General features: G+C 37.9%; 1 protein-coding gene across 1 annotated transcript in view; it reads left to right on the top strand.

Annotated features, from left to right (window-relative positions):
- Positions 1-19,878, top strand: part of LOC119655177 — a 127,137-nt gene that overhangs the window by 81,330 nt on the left and 25,929 nt on the right. The gene's annotated exons all lie outside the window — the stretch shown is intronic.

The following is a 19,878-nucleotide window of genomic DNA, read 5'->3' as shown; positions in this document are numbered from 1 at the left end:
GTATAAGCTATAATATACAGCGGAATACTAAAACAATTGGTGGAGGTACTATTATTTTTAACAAACTGGAAGGCCAAAGTTGCCTCTTTCGCATGTATTTAGAGATAAGGATATGATCGTTCGGATGATGATCGCCAAGACAGGAGAAAGCACTACCGTTTTCAAAAGGTTCCCATTTGTGAAAAAGTGCAAATTTTGTAAGTGATCAAATTTCTTAAACCAACCGAGTTTTAAAGAATCCTGATCAATTTCGCCTCTATAAGTTAGGGTTCACATTATTTAGATTTCTGCAAATTTCTTCCGTAAAATCATTATTGACTCTATTTCCAGTTTCTGTGTTGCTTGTCTTTTTATGGTTTTGTGAAACACAAAATACAAGCTTATTAGAATCAATTCAATACCACCCGATTTACTCGGAGACGGCTAAACCATTTGTCATGAAACTTGGTGAGAACGTGTGAGCTGTGGATTACTTTACATGCAGCAGTTTGCATTATTTTGCACCAGGTTTAAGGGGGATCTGCATTTTTTTTTACAGAAAATGGCCATGTGTATCAAATGAAATGGCTCGAATAATAATTTTCGAAACAATGGTGACTTGATACGCTGAACGAGGATTCGAAAGCCTCCCCATTGCATCCAGATCAGGCATTTGATAGAACCAAATGGCAAAACCGATCATGACCAGTTGACCCCGCTTGTGAACGGGACAAAGCCTGATGAAAAAGAAGAAGATATTAATTGATACTGTGTGAAACATAGAGGAGTAAGGGATTAAAATGTATGCCCCAAAAAGTGTAACCTATCCAGCTGGAAAAAATCACAATCAAGCATCCATAAGAAATTTAGGCCTCAAAATCCATCTCATGTTCAAATGAAGCCAGTAATAACACGTTACTATATTTTGGAAATTTATCCGAAAATATGCTCGATTTTGAGTGTCCGCTCCGTTGTAGCTTCCAATTTAGCCTCCCGATCTGCAAACCTTGGCGGAATATGGTGAACTGTCATTCCCATTTCAATAGAAATATGCTGTGTAGCCTTCGTGTCCGCTCAAAAGTTGCATTAGTTCGTAATCTATTTCGCTATGGCGGCGAGAAATTGTGAATACAGTAAATAACGTCATTTTATGTTAAATTCTAGAGTGGGCTGCCTTCATATATGCAAAGAGAGGTGTGAAAAATTTGTTCACCAAATATAACCATTTGTGAAAATTAAATGAGGGTTGCGAATAGGACCCATCCTTACCCACCCCAAAAATATGAAGAGATCATGATCTTCTTCAACTTTAGCCTTTGTCCCCCCCAATTAGGGGAGTCCGCTCGCCTAAATTGGAGTCGCGATATTTCTGGGTCTGGGTGGAGTCGAAAGCCTTTTTGATCACTATCTAACGTATCAAGCAATCTTTGCTTCGTTGGGTCCTTTGGTCGTTTCTCATCGATATTGGTAAATTTTGATCTTCAGATCGTTCAATTGTGGGCAGGTTACTGCCAGTGATAGCACTTTGGTTGTTTCATTGAGGTCGGTCGTGAAAATTTCTGTTTTATACAGATTCAGTCGGAGGCCGTGCTGCATTAGGCCATAGCTCCACTTTTGGGCAAATAACTTGGAGCACGATACTGGAAAGTAATTACTCTTATTAGCAAAGGCTATTATCTATTTTTCATTTTTTGTGTAAATCATAACCTTCTTAATATTCGAATATAAATTTGTTTCATTAAAAAACATACTGATAAGACAGTGAGGTGGATCAAGCTTCGTTTCCGATAAGCAATTCAGATCCGACCGATGCTTTGAAGGCAATATTTAGAAGGCAATATTTTATTGTAGAAATACTTTCTCGTGCATTAAATGCATATGCTAATTGACAAGAGATTTCAGTAATAGATTAATATTTCTGAGGATACACGCAAACACACAGCTTAAAAACCATTACGCAACGGTTCACAGATAGAGCGACGACGAGGCGGAGAACAAAGGAGCCCCAACTGCAAGTAACGTCTCACGACATTGATGGCGTCGTAATAAGTCTTCCGGATTAAAACATGTTATTTCATCCTCTCTTTCTGACAAAATAATGATATAAAGGAATAAAGTAATTTAGCAGAAACAAGAATTTTCATTGCAGAAACAAGAATTTATATTGCTTCGTGTTACAACATCAGATGTGAGCGCTATTAAAAAATAGCGATTCTATCTACATATAATACTTACATACATATGTATGTTTCTTCGCTAGTGAGCTAGCCTTCACTAAGGAAAATACACAGATGCATGGATGGATGGAGTTGTCGACTATGATACAAGAGTGCAATCACCAAGTAAAGGATGTGTATCCAATGGTCGATTACCTTTCAATTCCTTGTTTCTAAGGTTTCTATTTTTCAGCTTTGAATAGAATACACATTCCTCCAGATATTTTCTGATTGATTGCAGTAAAATAATTCCTCCTAGCCTCGTGTTTGATTACGAGTGATACTCGTAATTTAGCACGTGCGCATAATACTCGTAACTCTGGAAGGTTAAAATTGATGATTTTGTATTGAGCGCGAACAGATGACAGTCCCTTGGAAATTTATTAAAAACAACGACTTCCAAAACGAACAATTAAAGTTTTCTTTAAAATAAAACCTTGTTAAAATCGGTTTATAGTCTGTTTGCCTGTCACACGCATTCTTCTCGGAAATAGTTGTACCGATTGCCACAAAATTTGGTGGGAAGGTGGCAACTGTGAACGATCACGCATACAGTGAGTTACATCCGCAGTCCGTTATCATTTGTATTTTGGTGTAAGCTATGGGAGCCAAGGTATCGCCTGAATATGGGCTCCTTCCCTACTTGGCTGTTAAAATCCGCAAGTATGATTTTGATATCATATCTGGGACAGGCTTCGAGGGTTCGTTCAGTCTCCTCTGTAGTCTGTAGGGCGTGACCGTTAATGAGACTTATATTTCTAAATTTGCCTTGCAAGCGCAGAATGCTTAGCCGTTCGCTTATGTTTTTAAAGCCGATAACAGCAGGTTTCATTTTTTTGCTGACTAAGAAACCTACTCCGAGCACATGGTTTACTAAGTGGCCACTATAATATATGGCGTAGCGGCTCTTCTCCTGGAAACCGATCCCTGTACAACGCATCTCCTGTAACGGTATTATATCAGCCCTATATTGGGACAGAGTATCGGCTAGCTGCTCATCAGCTTCATCTCTGTACAGGGAGCGCACATTCCATGGGAAAATACGCAAATCGTTATTCCTTTGTCGTTGCCGGGTTCATCGTTATGTAATCCGTCCAGTCTGAGGCTTCTGCTGTGGCTTTGTAGCAAGTTGTTTTCCGTGTGGGGTTGTCAGCCCTACCCAACCCCCAACCTGGAGGACCAGTTGGTACAATTTATCCCATTTTTAGGCGCGAGAGACTCACCTTCATCCTTCTCCGTCTGCAGCTTTTCGTTAAGAAAGAGCTTCCAGCGGTCACCACGTGGCAGTGGAGATAGGGTTTGGTAGTAGAGCTGCTGGTGTTGGTTCAGTAGGATTTTCCCAAGTTTTATGCTCCATCCTGGTTACCAATCCACGTTTCGCCCTAGGACCTATACTACGCTTTGACCACCAATGTACTCTTATTAACTTTATTCGAACAGGTATCGGTATTCCGTAGCCTAGGCACCATATAGTGGCAGCCTCTTGATTTTTTTCAGATTTTTCCGTTGGGTAATTTCTGAGAATGGGTTCGTTAAAGAAATGATCACTTTCGACCCCCGCACTCCCCACCCCACGAACAGACAGACAGTAAACCAATTTTAATAAGGTTTTTTGTTTACACAAAACCCTAAAAAAAACCGGGACCGAATCACAGAAAATTTACAAATATTCGGTCATTATTTAATCAATATTTACTTTGTACATGTTGCTCCAAACTTTATAATTTACAGGGCCTACATACATATGCATGTAGAAATTAGTTTACTGCATACATATTTCTGTCATCCGCATGTATTTATGCCCGTGCAAACATCGAGTAACTTGTTGACAAGTCCTCCAATATGTCGTTAAAAGTTACTTTGGATGTACATATACATATGATGTTATTATACCTACATTTATTCGCTAGTTTAGAAAAAAAGATAAGACACAAGAGAATTGCATTCAACTTCTTAGCTAGCACATAAGATTATAAGTTCCTAGTGAAATCTATGAGTGCACAACATTGATTGGCGGAATGAAGCAGAGAAAATTAGAGATGATGAGGCAAATGACGAGAAATTTGCTTCAATACATTCAAAGGGGTAGCCCGCAGAAAAAGAACTATATTACACCTTTAAATATACATAAATATGTAGAGGCATGTAATGTTAATAAGCAGAAGGGAAATAAAAGTGGTTGTCAAAATTAAAATGAAATAATTTTTTGTTGTAAAATATATGTTAGGACTGATTTATTACTCATTCTTTTATATGTACTTTATTTGATTTCTTACAAATATACGAAGCTTCATGTCGATTTCAACTACTAAATTTTTGGAATGGAATTCGAAGAACCATTACTAAAATTTTCGATCATCATTAGAATGGAGTAAAAAGCGAAACAACATACGAGACTAGTGTGGAAACTATACATTACATTCAAGGGAAAATATTACGTCAGGGGTGGCGAGTGACAACCCTCTATCTCCATTATTAAGTGTAACTCATATGACATCATTGAAAGAACAAATGGAACAGAAGGGATGCTGACTGTTATTCCAAAAGCAGCACCAGTATGTTAAAAATCATAAATAAACCATATTCCAAGGTAAAATTCATCCAAATTATTGAAAAAGCTCTCCTCGTTGGGCATGAAACATACGCCATAGCAGCTACCTGCTGTTCTTACAATCCCTAGCATATCATTCGACAGTTATATACCAATACGAAATAATAACCTATAGGCCACTTGAAGATTCCGCTAGAGAAAAACATCACACACTACATCGAAAACCGTCACAGAGCTGGGGTATAAAAATATGCTAAAAATATTCCCTATTTGTTGTAAAAGCAACTAAAAGGGATATAAACTAATGGGCTAGCAAACAAACTTTATTGCTACCGACCATTGGTTCTCGAAAATGATTTATGATTGGTTGCTGCAATGTACGCATGTTCCTTGACAACGGCATCAAGGTCCCTCAGAATTTTAATTTTTCAAACCAACGGCTAAGAGGAATGTGATGATCAGATTTTGGAGTGTACTCATTTTTCTCTTGAGGCACTGTTCTTTTGTACTCTGGGCTAGTGGCAGTGACGCGAATCTGGTGGGACTCTTATTGGCCGCTACCGCTCTCATTGCCTTGAAGCCTGTTTCTGATATGACCCTGACTGCGAGATTCAGGTTCTATTAAGGAGCATCTTAGTGGAGTGGTACGTACTAACCGAAATTTCCGAGACAGGGGAGAAAAAACTTTTTATGAGCAACTTCTTGCAGTTCCGGCGAGACCTAAAGGTGACATTGTGGATGGATATGGAAAGCCCCATAACAAATAAAAACGGACTACTTTTCAAAACAGAAAAAAAATTATCTTCTATCAACACGCTCAAACGACGTAAAGCTGCCGGCCTTGAGAGTCTGCCTGCAGAACTTTTCTGTGGAGAATCTGAGATGTTTCTCATGAACTGGAAGAAGGGGATGATGGTTAAAATTGCAAGGAAGTAGACCTGTCATAAAGACGATTGAGAGGTACTTAGGTGTTTCTCATTGTCACGAAGATACTAGCTAAAATCATTCTGAAAGACATCAAAGAGGTGTTTTTCTTCTTTGCCGGTTTATAATTACTCTAGCTGATTTTACCGCATAGTATATTACAGTGGGTTCATTCTTTATTTCGCTGGTGGTTTAATTTCGCAGTTTTTGGGCTTATTGAAAATTTGTTTAACCGAAATATTTGGATAAATCACCAGATTGATTCCGGACGTGATTACCTCTTCTTCTCGTTCATCAGGACTTTACCATATTATTTCAAATTAGCTTTTGAAGTGGATCATATCACCTTTTAGGTTTAATGATAAACTATTAAAACAATGAGTGAACATCAAAAGACTAAGCTGATATGTATATTTTTGATATCTGAATGTTTCAGTTAGGTGGAGATATTGAAAATAAAGGGTGAATAACGTTTTTGCAAGCGAAGCAAAAAAGTGGAGAGTTAGAGTTTATTAAAAGCTTCGCTTCGAATGAAAGCTTTTTTAGGAAGATATGAATGGTTGCCATTAGGAATAGAAGGAGCTAGAGTTAAACACTTTACATCGATAGTTATTATAACGTGACACATTACCGTCAAGACATTTATCACAATAATGTGCAAACACCCAATGTCAACCTTTAATATCTCTGTAAATACTTTCATTTTAGACTGTTCAGTAAATATTCTCATTCGAAGGAAAACCTATACATATGTACTAAGAAACGTGAAGTGAACAGATAGGACCCTCACAACTTTTGAGCAATACATACCATAAAAGACAAACACTGTATTGATCTTGGCTGCGTTGCTTAACCCTACATTTGTTTTAACACCAGTGTCCGGATAGCTGAGTGGTTAGAGCGCAAGGCTGTTGTACGGAAGGTCGTGGTTCAAATCTCACTGGTGGCATTATATCTTGACTTGACGTCGGATACCAGTCGACTCAGCTGTGAATGAGTACCTGAGTCAAATCAGGGTGATAAGCGGCCAAAAGAACAAGCTCGGCATTCGAAACATGCCACCGGCACTTGTCAGAGAAGTAATATCATCATCACTTCTGTAATGTGGTAATGTTAGGCGATGCGATAACGTTAGATAACGCGCTGATCTTAGTGATGCGATAATGCGGTGCTGCTGGGTGATGCGGTAATATTAGGTGATGAGGTAATATTCAGTGATATTGTAATGTGTAGTGATGTTTTGATCACGGTCGGTGATGGTAATATGATATTACAATTTAAGGTGATATTACTTTTGTAATATTATATACATCACCTACCCATCTCTAATTAGAAGCTCTCTTATCTTTGAAGGTACGACTCGAAGCCGACTTGTAAAATATGAACCCAATTTTGCTTAGGACGTTGCCAAAATCTGATAATTTCCTGTAGTCAAATGAACATTGCCATATTGTGAGCCGCAATTAGATAATAATTGCTATAGAAATTCACAAAACGTTTTTTTCCTATTTAATTATCTGAAATTTTTTTACTTATCTGTAATCAGTTTACAATTTACATTAGGCATTGAACCTTACCCAAGAAAGCGTATCCATCAAATTGACGCAACCGAAACTGACAAGATTGAGATAGATCTCAACAGGAAACTATTTATATCTTTTTAAAGTACATCGACCACAATCACTTTTTCATCAATGGAAATATTGTCGATTGAGTCACGAATGCCCTTTAAAAAGACATATGCCCGCAAGTTACTTCTCAGATTCTTGTTTCCAAATTGACATTACATACAATAAACAGCAACGGATTTTCTCCAGCTCGTTAAGTTTAGAAATAATCAAAAATAAACCGTTTCTTTCTAGCATTGCATTGATAAGGTTTCATGTACGAGTAATTCAAAAGATGGGTGCAGCGCGACCTATCAAGGTAAATCAGTCTCAGAAAAAGTGATATCCATCACACTTAGATCTTTGATTTGAAAACTCAGATCACACTCGCAGATGTGCTGCGCTGGTATGCGCACTCTTGCATTTCTAGTTCTTATATGTATATTTTATTGTTGCCTGCAATGTTTTATGCTTCTTTTTCCAAACGTTCCGACAGACGACAGATTTTTCGGAACACCTAGTGGACCTTTACCAAATATGTAAAAATACGACATGCAAGAGAAATATTCCATGAATTTAGGAAACTCAATTCGTATTTAATATATGAAAAGTATATTTAATCTTAGGTTTTAGTTTTACTTAGCTTTTGAGATTTTCAATAAAGTCATCCCTTATGCAAGTAACTTTCAACCTCATTAAAAACCTGCTTTAAATACTATCTCCCAAACGGCTATAAATTCTTGTTCTTTTGTCTTCGATTGCAAACGTACATGTTTCGTTATGACACTAGGGTCTAACGAAGACTCGATAAAGTGGTCTCTGATCGCACGACCAGAAGCAAAGTACCAGGCATGATTTTAATGGTGAAAAGATCTAATCTTCTGACCATCTTCCGTGATCTTCGGCTAGGGCATTGCTTGAAACAGGCCTATGCAAATTATGGTATTGGTTCACAAAGCCTGGAAAATATGCATAGATACACGCGCATCGCCATTAACATTCGTCTGCATAACAACGAAAAACATCATTTTCAAATTGTCCGGATGTCATGTCGAATGCAATTGACGGTTTATTTGTGATCACCACGATCTTTTGATATACTTACATTGGTATAGGCATATGCGAGTGTAAGGTTAGCCCGCTCCTTGTTCTAGCCTAAACAACAGGTACGTACTCGTATATGAAATGTACAGGTTACTAGAGGTAAGAAACCCTGTAGACACAAAGTACAGCCTCCATGATGAGCCTCGTGTTGATTTTTTCCCATCTACTTCCAATCCACGTAGAGACTTGCTATGCAATCCCCAATCCTTTTCAACTCTTATTACCTGTCATGTTACTGTTCAAATCTTACATACACTAAAACCGATCATGGTGGTTCTTATCGATTTAAGCCGACATCCCCCCAAACCCATCCGAATACGTGTTGCATCTAAGTGTGTTCACCGTCGTTAAATACGAAATACCGAAGAATCTAGACGATATGTAAGCATGTAGTCAAGCATAGTATGGTAATTTAACAAGCATTGGAATTATCTTCTCGAAAAAAGCGAGTTGTTAATCGGGAGTTGGCTATTCAAGCCCCTTGGGCAAACTTTAGAAGGTTTTTTTGTCATAGAACTTAAGAAGCGTTTGCTTTAGACTATGACTAGCACAACTGTTAAGTAGATGCTTGGTGCAAAAGAAGCCTTAATTATCATCTAGTGGTTTTAATTAGTTAATTAATTTAATGGAACATTATACGCGTCTTTAGTCAGGTAACATTACTAGTAGCAAGGATCTTGTTCCACGACTATCTTAAAAGAAAATGAAAGTCACGCTTCACTTAAACATCGATTTTAACAATAGGATAAAACCGCAATACACATATTATATGTACATATTTAGTCTAAAAATGTATTCCACATTTGAAAACTATCTGTATGTAAGTAGCATTGCGAGCGGAATAGTGACAAAAAGTTAAGCACATGTATGTACTTAAATACCTGTTTAGACGTGCATACACACCTGTTTAGTTGAAGCAAGCTACTTTTTACGTATTTATAATTTATATAATTCTGTACTATATTAAGTATTCACAAGATTTCCATTTCGAGTGCGTGAACGAGGCTATATGCACACATCCTAATTGCTATCGGTGCACTACTTTCAAATCAACTTCTCAACTGAGTAGACCCCTGACTTTTATACCTACTAGGATCTACCGCTTGTCCATTTGTCTTTTTCTCCCATCGTCCGTCTGTCACACGCAATTTCTTCGTTAGTGATTTGTATGTAGTGAATGACATTATTTCACACTGAATTTTGAGAAGGTCCTTCAAAAGGGCGGTGTATATTTTTGTATCGTTGATTTTTCTTTCCTATTTGACTTTTAATGAGACCAAGCTCCAATTTCATTATCATGTCGTTTAATTTTGTACAAACAATAAGCCTCCAGCAACGGAACGGCGAAATGATTAGCTAAATCGCGATGCTGCTTCTATATCATATTTAGGCACCACATCATACCGACTTCGGTTCAAAGAAAACATCACTTAAGGGGGAAAACTACAATAGGACGTTTCTAGAATCAATCTTTTAGAGCTTTTGCTTAGCTACTCCAGAATGCGCCGCAAACTTTTTTCAAATTTTTCAAATTTCGCAGCTAAATACTTTATTTGCGCTATTAGGTATAGAATGGAAGTGTCATGTTTGATGAATAAGAAGGAATTAAAGAGATGATACTAATGCAATTATGAATCTTTAAACATTTAGTGAAAGATAAAATATTATTTAAACACATATGAATGAACTCATTTAATAAGGAAAAATAAAATACTAAATTCTGTGCTGTTCGAAAAACAGAAAATCTCTTATATTTCATTGTTTTACAAACAACATCTTATTAAAATCGGTTCCGTTTACTGTCTGTTTGTCTGTCACACGCACTTTTCTCAGAAACGGCTATACGGATTGTCACGAAATTTGGTAAGTGTGAACTGCAAATGCCGCCACATGCAGTTAGTTACACCTTTATATGTGAATTTTAAGGGGAGGCCTTATACATGCGAAAGGGGGGTGTAATATGTTTTATTTTGGGCATCAACGGAAACGTCTCGATTAGTACTTTTCCAAGCCAGTCTTAGTTTTGATGTTTGTTGGAAAGGCAGAGAGTGCGGGGGGTCGAAAGTGATAATTTCTTTAACGGACCCATTCTCAGAAGCTGCCGAACTGAAAAATCTAACCAAAAAATATGAAGTTGCCTCTATACGGTGTCCACACACCAAAATACCGTCCAGGCCGATGTCTACTCAAATGAAGTTAATAGTAATATATGCCTAGGTTTTTGGGAAGTTGAGTAGAAACCGCCCTTAAGTTTATCCTAGATTTATAAAATGCAGTAATATTGTGCATATTGTGTCCGAATGGCGCAAGTGGTTAGAGCGCTGGGTTGTCGTAGCAGAAGGCGGCGGTTCAAATTTCACTGATGGCAGAGAGATTTGTTATCGTGACTGTGTGTCGGATACCAGTCGACACAGCTGTGAATGAGTACCTGAGTCAAATCAGGTAATAATCTCGGGCGAGCGCAATCCTGACCACATAGTCTCACTCAAAATATCACTCTAAAGTGAATAGTTTGACATGCTAAATATACATATACATTACGGGATACGTACAAATGGAATAGTTCTGCCCTCAAATATACTTACATAAAAAACAAATAAAACCTTTTATACCTGAAGCGGTATACCGGTATCCGACTTGAAGTGAAGAATGAAAAAAAATAAATACAAGCAATTCTATCACAGTTTTTCAGCTTTTTCGAATATTAGTTGCTATTTAAGGGAATCATCCCGTGCGAAGGCTGTTTTTGAAATTTTTTGTGAAGAACTGGAGAAAGATAGAAATATGTATTTTTCACCATAGATTTATTAATATCTTCAGCGTGCATAGTAATTTTTCCAGCCCATCACATAGTTTGTTATTGATATACAGAGCAATTTATACACCCATTTCCAGAAAAAGGTGTTTTTCTGCTGCCGCGATAGAGGGCGTTGCGATGATCTTAGAGAAAAAAGTAAACGGCATTTTAACGTACAGACTTAACTACAGTCCGCAAACTAGGATTATTAAAAAATATTAAAAATTAAATTTTTGGGGCCGTGTTAAACTTTTTATTTTTTAATTTTGGCGTTTTTCTTACGGCTTCTTCAATGAATAAAAAAAAACTACTGAATGAATCGCAATTATCCTAGTTTGCGCACCGTAGAAATATGTTCTGAATAAGTCGTGAAAATTTCAAAGAATTAGGTTGGATAGATTTTGGGCTATGGTGGCAGCCGATTTTCAACAACATGCGGTTTCTAGGAAAAGGCACTTAAAAAGTAGAATGTGATTTTAAGCCATAAAACCTTAACTGACTATTAATCTGCTATATTTAGTCCATAAGCCTTAGGTTTCTTGAAGAAACACATGTACGGCCATGGCTTCAATTCTCGTCCTTTTAGCGACTCCGAAAATCAAGAAATCACTTTGCCCATATATTCTACACTATATCTAGATACAATTGAGGCCAAAAAAGAAAATTCGATTCCGCGGGGTTGACCCCCTTAACGGCTTTTTTTTTTCATCATACATTGCTAATGATACTTTATGAAATTTAGATATGGGTCCGAAGAGTACAGAAAAGTACCGAAAACCACAGATCTGTAACATTGTTTATTCGAACATTTTCCTTATACTGAAGTATTCCAATCAGTAAAGTGACAACGTTTATTATATTTGTATATTTGTTGACATGTATACCAAGGATACAAGTATACCATAAGTTTGATTGTACCCTAAGCATCTGAACGAAGTGATGGAATATCAACGAATTAACATAATATAATAATATACAGGGGGTCCCATTCACGATGGTATTAATTCTAATACTGGATAGTACCACTTGTTTGAGGAAAACTGGTCCATGGAATGGGTACACTATCATTTATCGTAACAGAACAGAATTATAGCGTTTTTCGTGAATAGTGTCAAAAAGTTTCACCATCCCAAAAAATATACTTTTCTGCTCCCTCGATCATTTAATCCCACACTTCATACCACTTTCCGAAATTACATAAAAATTGTTATAATGGATATTGCTATGTATTGCCTCCTTTGTAGTCCCGTGGCTAGGTTTAAAAGTATGCGCGAGTGTGGCTATCACATTTGCTGTCTATGAATTTCGAGCTGGTAGGATGTATGAAAAATGAAAACTGGCCGAAAAGTTACTAACACGAAACCTATTAACCAAGAGAAGAGTCATTTCAATATTTCAAATGAAAAACATTTGAATACAAAACAAGTCGGAATACCGGAAGCTCGCGCTTCGGGTATAATGGTTTTGTGTTCATCTTATGTAAGAAATTTCAACGCACATTTTTCTATCCGTATATAGCTACAAACCCAACATATTGCTTCATATTTTTCCAAACTACGAGACATACGTACATATTACAGCCATAGATATTACGCTCACCCTAAACAAACAAACTGCCTATATCCGAATAATGTACACATATATGCACGTATATAAATTGATCGTACCCATATTTCCGATTTACTTCTTATATCTATCTGAATTAAGCACTACCCGCAAAGTTCATTAGCACGCATATACTATATACCTATATACACAGTTGATATTCATATACAAATGACTAAAAAACTAAAACAAAATAATTCTTTGGGACCCCATTCATAAGAACTCATTTGGTTGTGGTATTGATGAATTGATATGTGATGATGACGTCATGCAGTCGTGCATGAAGAGTGCCCGAAATTCACAAAAAATGGTAAAGTTTTACCCCCTATAACTTTGTCAATAATGGTTGGATTTTCTTCAAACTTGACCAGCTTGTGCACTATGTTCTTTATTATACGCATGCCAAATTTTATACTTCTGGGATGAATATAAATATTTCCGAATAAATCGGGTGTGACAGACAGACAGACAGACAGACAGACAGACAGACGGACAGACAGACATCGAATCGATTCTAATAAGGTTTTGTTTCACACAAAACCTTAAAAATGATTTCGATCTATCATTTTTTGCCATTTGAAGTCGACATGGCAATGCATTTTTTCATAGAGAAAAACCGAATATCATGCTGTGTCAAAATTCTTGTTTTGCAAAGTTTATCATCGAAAGAAATGCATAAAAGGATGGTGAAAGTGTTGAAGGAATCTACACCTTCGTTTCCAACTATGCATTGATGAAATTTAAAGTTTAGACGTGGCCGTGCGAAAGTTGAAGATGAAACATGTAACGTCCAATAATTGCAATAACACCAGTAAGAATTGAGGAAGTGCGTGATGATATTGTTTATGAAGATGCAAGTTTGACTATGCTTGAAATTGCTGCTACTATAGGCATCTCAGGCCAATGAGTACTCCATATTTTATATGAATAATTACATATGAAAAAGCTATTCGATAAGTTGGTGTCACATTCTTTAATAATTCCAGAAAATTAAATGTCGACATCATTTGGAGGGTTTTAAAAGAAATTTTTCGCGTCGTTTTATAACTATGCATTATTGGAAACACAAGCTTGTTTTGTTGTTTCTCAGAATGCAAAGCCGATTTGTAAAGAAAGGTAAAACAATAACTATGAATTTTATTGCAACTTTCTAAATCAACTAAATGAAAACAATCACGAGAAAAGTCCTGGTTTACAGCTGTTTTAACGACGATTAAATCGATCATAGAACCCTATTTTGTAAAGCTTCGAGAAAGTCATTACAAAAATGGTGTAAAACGATTATTTCAACCAACCGATATATTCCAACACTGAATATGAGTATGTAACGTAACGTAACATCAGGTGTTCTTCATTTTAGATTTTATAAGCCTTCTATACATATATAGGTCGGAAAAATCTTATAGCGCTCTGGCGGGGAATAACCAAAAACTTGACTGCACATTTGAAATGTTTCTCATTCTGAACTAATATTTCCCAGTCAATATTTTATCTGATCCCGGTTCCAAGGGCATGAAGGCGGGGCTTAAGCATGCAGTGAAGATAAATGTGACAACAGATTTATGCTGACCTTCCCACCATCTAATATCGCTTAATCCAAGAACAGTGGCCGCTCCCTCCTCTTTTAAATATATGTGTACATCACTCACAGTCGATTTCCTGTCCATCTGTTTATTTATCGTATCAGAATCTATACTCAGTCTTCCTTTGCTACCTTCCCAAATGAAATGGATGTTACACACGGAGAAATAGTGTCAATGAACCAATAAAAATAGGGCGAACATCTGAAATACATTCTCTGCAAGCACTATCGAAAACTGGATTCAAATCAACAGACGACTATTGAAAACAATAAAAACCCTTTAATTATGCATGCTATATTACATGTGGGCTGCACATCAATGAAGGCAAGACAAAATACATGGTGGCAACGCCAGCACCGAAGACGAATCAACCAACAACATCAAACCGCACTAGTCAAACACAAGCACGAACAAGAATAAGGATAGGGGAATACAACTTTGAGACCGTTGACAATTTCTCCTATCTAGGGTCGAAAATCACAACCGATAACAACTACGATGATGAAATCCGCGCACGGTTGTTATCAGCCAACAGAGCCTATTTCAGCTTACAAAGACTGTTCCGCTCGAAACGTCTCACCATAGGGTCAAAGCTCTTACTGTACAAGACTATGATCTTGCCAGTCCTCATGTATTCCTCGGAAACTTGGGTTCTTAGCAAGAAAAATTGCGAACTCTTGGCCGCGTTCGAGAGAAGAATCCTCCGAAGAATTTTTGGCCCCCTACATGAGGATGGACGATTCCGTAGCCTACACAATGACGAAATCTGTGAGCGATACCATGACCGTTCGGTTGTGGATAAAATCCGGCTCAATAGGTTACGGTGGGCGGGTCACTTAATCCGTATAGATGAAGATGATCCCGCCCGGAAAGTCTATAAGGGCAATATCTATGGTAGGAAAAGAAGACGAGGCAGACCCTGCCTAAGATGGAGCGATGGCGTAGGCCAGGACGCCAGACAGCTTTTAGGGATATCGAATTGGTGGACCTCGGCGCAAAACCGGGATGTCTGGAGTTCCTTATTAAGGCAGGCCTAGACCGGATACCGGTTGTTGCGCCGTTGATGATGATGATATTATATGTCTAGTACATGACTACGTAAGACATCCATTACTGGCCAATACTTTTCCCATATCCTCCTGGATATTATGTACGAAAAATGTCTTCCTTTTTAGGCAATCCAGGATTCAATATCTGCGTATTCTTCATAGGAAGTGCTGCTGCCCAGACAGACAATGAGTCATCGATGGGGATATGTAATAGTCAGAAGGAGCAATGGTAGTGCTTCCAAATACATTTTGACGGAATATGACTCCACATTATCATGCATTAAAGTCGCTTTATGATATCACTGCTCCAGTGGTTGGCTTACCCGCATAAGTTGGGTTCGACAACGCTCCCCGTGACTTTTTCACCCGATTTGATCAACTCAATTCACGAACATTTTGTTGACGTACATTTTTCTGGATTTTGTGTACGATGCTTTTCATGTACCATTTTCACTTTACGCATTGCTACTTGGAGAGGGTAGTGATTGGTACCTGATTGATATATATATTCCTCATACATATGTCTGTTTGAAGTAATTGATACTAATATACAAATAACTAAAAAAAGCTAAACAAACAAAACTTAAGTTTTGCCATGGTCCCCGCCATATGTGGTTACTTCATATGATGCGGAGATCATCCAGTTTTTCGAGAGCGGTAGATTCACGTGAAATACAAATTTTAACCTTCTATAACATTGTTAACAATGGTTGAATTTTTTTCGGAAATTATATATTATATTATTACTTGTAACGGTACCAAATTTTGTACTTCTAGGGTTGAGGGGGTTTTGGGTAATTTTCTAAAATGTGTTAATATGCTATTATTAACTTTATTTGAACAAATATCGGAATGGGATGCATTTTGAAGCCTAGATTTCGTATGGATGGTTCATTGTGATTTTCTCAGATTTGCCAGTTGAGAACGAGACCTGTTACATTTTTCGAGGCACACACTCTGAGCCCTTACTACCCTATGTTCCACTCATTATTAAAAATGAGTTTTAGCTTCATTGATACCCCATATGACCATACTCTGTGAAAAAAAAGTTAACCCCATTTCGCATGTATGGGGAACCCCTTAAATCCAGTTCGAAAAGGGATTCACAGATCACACGTTCTCACCGAATTTCGTGACAATTGGTTCAGTCCTTTCCCAGTAAATTGGGTGAGATAGACAGACAGACATTAAATCGATTTTAATAAGGTTTCGTTTCACACAGAACCTTAAAATTGCAAAGTAAATGTATTCACATGTACATATATGAACATTTAGTAGTTGTAAAAAAGCTCTCTGTCCTATATAAGATCCAACCAGAAGTGCAATTAGATACCGACATACTTGCACGTAATCAATCTATCTTCATCTGCATGATTTTTAATCTCAGTAATTACACATACTTCTCATGATCTCCTTTACTTGGATACTACCGTAATTCAATAGAGTATAATGCAGCGAAAAAATACATAAATACGATTTTTCTCTACGTTTTGTGTTAACGTTAGAAGTCCCACAGTACTCTAATGTGTTCAAAGGTATTCTCTGGCCTATTTTTCCCTCATCTATTTGATTAGTCAGATATAGTATTTGTGGCTTGGTATGACCGAAGTACTCGTATTTTCTCCTGACCGAGTTGGATAAAATTAGAAATCTCACGACTATAACATTCTTTTCTGAACCCGTAATTTTGTGGGAAGTATTTGCTGGCAGATGCATATCATATGTCGATTCTATGGAATGAAGACGATGAGTGAATAGTTATATAGGTGGAATCAAGTTTCGCAGCCTCTACTCGCTAGTCTCAAATTATGATTCAAGGGTCATAAAGAATAATGCTGTGATATTGTTCAAGCTATACTTTCTCTTATTGGGATGAGTCGACGGAAGTAAATTTTGTGAGTTAATTCCGTTACTTCTAGGTGTTTTGCGGTATTTTTGTGTATATGACGATCTAGTAGAGGGAAGACTAAAAATCTTTGTCAGACACATCCAAAATGGCTTGAATTTAATTTGTTTGTTTTATTGATTGTGCGAGTTTAATGGAAAAAAAACTATTAAAAAGCGATTACTTAGAACCAATATGTAGTTTAGATTTATTTTAATGGATTTTCTGGTGAGTACTGTATATAGGCGGGAATATTTACACGTTTTTCCATAGGAAAAGCACTTTTGCAAGATGGAATGGCTTAACTCTTCTGGGTTATTTCCCCCTAACACGTATTGTATTGTATTTGATTCTTACGACATCCATGGATTCCTGGTCCGCTTGCCAATGCAACGGCCAGCATAATCGTAATAATCGTCTTCCCTTCTTTAAAGTTTGTGTCCATGTCTCGGACATTAGTTTCATACAATACTGGTAACTATCGTTTCGTTTCACATTTTAGTAATGCGGCGCCTTAAAATTAATGTTTCAATTTACAACTACATCGAAAGGGATCTCGAGCGGAAACCAGCTTGCTCCTGATTATCTCCACTCGGATTCCCAAAATTTCCATATGGGTGGAAGCAGCTGATCTACAGTAACCGCAGGTGCAGCTATAAAAGACTCTACGAGGAGACCGCCAGGTCCGGCGGCTTTAGTCCGTTTGGGTGCATTGATGGCGATATGATTTTTTTTCTACTTGGAGGAACAGCGGGTGTCTTTACGCGATGGTGAAGCAATGGTTAATAGAGCCTGCAACCCCTTCCGTTCATCGGTTCACTGTCACGATTCCGCAGTCAAGCAGATCTTGTGAGGCCTTTCGGGACGTAGCCGATGACCTATGTGGTATCCAAGAAAAGAGCATTTTTGGTGGCAGCCCAATGATCATCAATACTCTCAGGCGTGTTACTCAGTATAAGTGCATACGATCAGCAAGATAACTTTCCCACTGTCGAGCGCCAGCTCGATCATACAAGTCAATGTTGAACTTGGGGGGTCGCAGCTCCCCAACTCTATCAACTGACATTATGGCAGGCTTTGTGCTCAAATAATGTGACAAGGCGGGAGAAGTTGCAGAAACCTCACACTATTATTATTACGGTCGCCAAGACCATGCTTACCCATCACATATCCAATCAAGCCCACATTGCCATTCAGATCACCCCTCACGGCCACAATGTCACCTTTAGGAAGCCTCTCTGAAACTGCGTGTAATTGCTCGTGGAAGCATCCCTCTCCGCTATGTCGGAAGTCTCCGTTGGTACGTAGCATTATACAATTGTGATGCTCCTTAACCCGTACCGGAATCTTGAAGTCAAAAGCCTGTCAGAAACTGGCTACCAGGTCAAAAGAGCGTACCTTGCTATAGCCGTTAGAAACAATTCGACACCGGATTCTTGTCTTGGCCTTGCAGAATATAAAAGCACAGTTGATTTCATTAACCACCCCTTGCTCATTTTCTAACTCCAAGACCACATTACATTTCTGGATCTAGAGAAAGCATTTGACTGTGTGCCCCGTAAACTCATCTGGTATGCTTTTCGGTAACACCTAGTGCCAGAGGGTTCGTGCGCTGAGTTAAATTGCTGTACCAGGATGAAAAAATTAAAAAAAAAATATCTATAGGACAAACGGTTTGGTCCAGGGCAGAGGCAACTCTTCAGACGCTGCCTCACCTCTGCCCTGGGAGCAGCGTGACCGTGAGTGGCATCAGATGGAAAACGCTCCTTTATATTTTCAGGAAAACACGCCAAGGGTGCGAATTATATCCAACCGACCGGACGAAACCGTTTGTCCTATAATTTTTGTAATGCTTGGGTGCCATGCCCCAAACGAGGGATCCGCGGACCAAAGAGACGTGGGAGTAAGTTGCTCTCCATTTGGTCCGGTCCAACAACAAGTGGTTGTGGACTTAGGATCCCTCACTTATCCTAAGCAAAAATTAAGTTCCAAGCATCGCTGCTACACCAACCACTCTGTCGCCTTCCATGCTTGTGAGTGTTGGCCGACTATAAAAGACAATGAGCGGCACGTCGGGGTAATGGATCTCTTAAAAACGGTGGTAACAATTTCCGATTTTGTGCAGGTGAAACCGGAAACACCCGTGCGTAGCTGGTTTGATAATGGTCAATCTCCTGCTAGATCACAGTCGTATATCTGCATATCCGTACATAGATATACGTATGTATGTATAATATTCTCTATGTAGATCAATAACATACCTATCTTGAGCTTGCACGTTTTCTATGGGAATAAATCAAATCAGGAAGAAACCTTCAACAGAAATTTGTTTTTCTAGCAACATGAATGTTATATGATAAACTATAGATGATTTAATTATTATATTCTAAGCGCTACCAAATTCATAAAGTATTAATCAAATAATATATTTTTTCAGGTGGGTCGTCTTATTTGTTGCAGAATTCAGGTATTTACTTTAAATAACATTCCGATATGGCAGATAATGTTTTCAAAAGATATTTTGGAAGCTTGTTGCATGAAAGCGTAAACCGAAACGTCCAACGTAAATAGTTTTTTG

This window comes from Hermetia illucens, chromosome 4 (assembly GCF_905115235.1).
Source record: "Hermetia illucens chromosome 4, iHerIll2.2.curated.20191125, whole genome shotgun sequence".
Classification (NCBI taxonomy): domain Eukaryota; kingdom Metazoa; phylum Arthropoda; class Insecta; order Diptera; family Stratiomyidae; genus Hermetia; species Hermetia illucens.
This window is presented reverse-complemented; position numbering and strand designations above follow the sequence as displayed.